Source organism: Echinops telfairi, unplaced genomic scaffold (assembly GCF_000313985.2).
Source record: "Echinops telfairi isolate 266 unplaced genomic scaffold, ASM31398v2 ScPeMD7_31;HRSCAF=116, whole genome shotgun sequence".
Lineage (NCBI taxonomy): Eukaryota > Metazoa > Chordata > Mammalia > Afrosoricida > Tenrecidae > Echinops > Echinops telfairi.
Genome location: NW_022103928.1, coordinates 30,314,775 through 30,316,573, shown reverse-complemented (window position 1 = coordinate 30,316,573; position 1,799 = coordinate 30,314,775). Strand labels below are relative to the sequence as shown.

At 47.2% G+C, this 1,799-nt stretch overlaps 1 protein-coding gene across 1 annotated transcript in view; it reads right to left on the bottom strand.

Moving 5' to 3' along the window:
• The window catches only part of COPG1 (COPI coat complex subunit gamma 1), a 24,893-nt gene that overhangs the window by 15,069 nt on the left and 8,025 nt on the right, over window positions 1-1,799 (bottom strand). The gene's annotated exons all lie outside the window — the stretch shown is intronic.

Here is a 1,799-nt window from a genome sequence, read left to right as displayed (position 1 = left end):
TTTACACAATTGATGTGTGTATGGATTGGGATAACAGTTGTATGAGCCCCTAATAAAATGTTAAAAAAGAGAAAACAAAACAAAACAAAAAAAAAACATTTCATACATCCACTGTATCAAGCATATTTGTACATGTTGCCATCATCATTTTCTAAGCATGTACTTTCTATTTGAGGCCCTGGTATCAGCTCTTTTTCCCCTTTCCTCCCCTCAAGGCTGTAAATCTTGATAGAAGCAGCTGCTTCACCTTGCTCCTATGCAGTGACTGGTGTGTTCAAACCACTAACCTGGCTAGCAGCCCAATCCTCCAGCCATAGCACCCTCAGGATTCTTTCTGGTGCCCACAGGCAATGTGTCTGCAATCAACGGCATCATATGCCTCCTCATTACCTAAGACCAGGTCCTCTTCCTAATTCCCCAAACTGATTAACCACCAGCAACCCAACTATAAAACAGCATCAATCTTTGATGACAATTGTACCCTCACTCATTTACCCACGCTGTGTCAACTGCTTCTAGTCTTCAAGGAGCTCGGAGTCCACCCCTCCTCTCCCGCTCTTACTGCCCAGCTTAGGCTGCCCATCTCTCTGCCTCTGGGATTCTCCCTCATCGACCCCTCAAGCTGTGCCAGAAGGGCTTTCTGGTACGCGGCGCTCTCCAGGTTACTTCGGTCTACAAAGCATTCTCGCATGCCACAGGCAGTTTCCGCCCGCTCTGACTAAACCACGTCTATAAGACTCAGCACACTGTATTATAATTATCCGTATTACTGTATGCTCTGATTAAAATTCTCTATAGGATTCCATATATCTAACAATTATGAAATAATTATAAAAATTAAGAACAGCTTAGTGGTTTCCAGGGCTAGGCACTGGGAAGGGAGTGGGTATGGCTAGAAAGGGGTAACACCAGAGTGTCGCACTGGTGACTGTATTGGAGTATGGTGGCTGTGACACAAAGCCACACACGTACAAACCCGCAGCAGCACGTGCACATGAGGACATGTATAACTGGTGAGAACGGAATGGACTAAGGATCGTGCCAATGTCAGCTTCTTGCCTTTGACACTGAACTATCGTGATTTGGGGTGTAGGCAGGAGGCAGTTCTTGAGAGAGAAAAGAATGGGTATTTCTCGGTACATTTCTTTGTGCTCTCTTATGAATTATTTCAAAACATAGTTTAAAAAGAACTGTCATGGATTAAACTATGGCCCCCCAAAATGTGTGTCAACTTGGCTGGGCCATGATTCTCACTGGCCTGGCCAATCAGTTGTGAGGGAATGAGAGTTGGGGCATACACTGATAAAGGGAGTTTTCCGGGGCTGTGACCTGAGTCACCCTCCATCTGCTAAGACGGAACCGAGAAAGAAGAGCTGGGAGTCAGTGAGGCCCTGGGCCCTGGGCTCCTGGGCGGTGAGCCGCCTGGAGCTCGGGGAAGACTGATGAGTATTTCTCAGGAAGGCCAGGTACACAAGTATGGAAAGGAGCCGAGGACCTTTCTCCCAGGCCACCACAGAGAGAAAGGCTTCCTCTAGAGCCAGTGCTCTGAGTTAGACTCTGAGCCTTCCAAACTGTGAGAGCCTACATTTATGTTTGCTAGAGGCAGCGTGTGATATTTCTATTAAAGTAGCACTAGACCACTAAGACAAGAACCAAAGAGCAAAAACTCCTTTGATTTAGAACCATTCATCATCACCCACAAAGGCAAACACAATCTAGCCCCTGGCTGCTCTCTGAAGTCACTGCCTGCCACAAACGCACCGCCTGCCTCAGAACTCACAGACCTTCCCTGGCCGGCC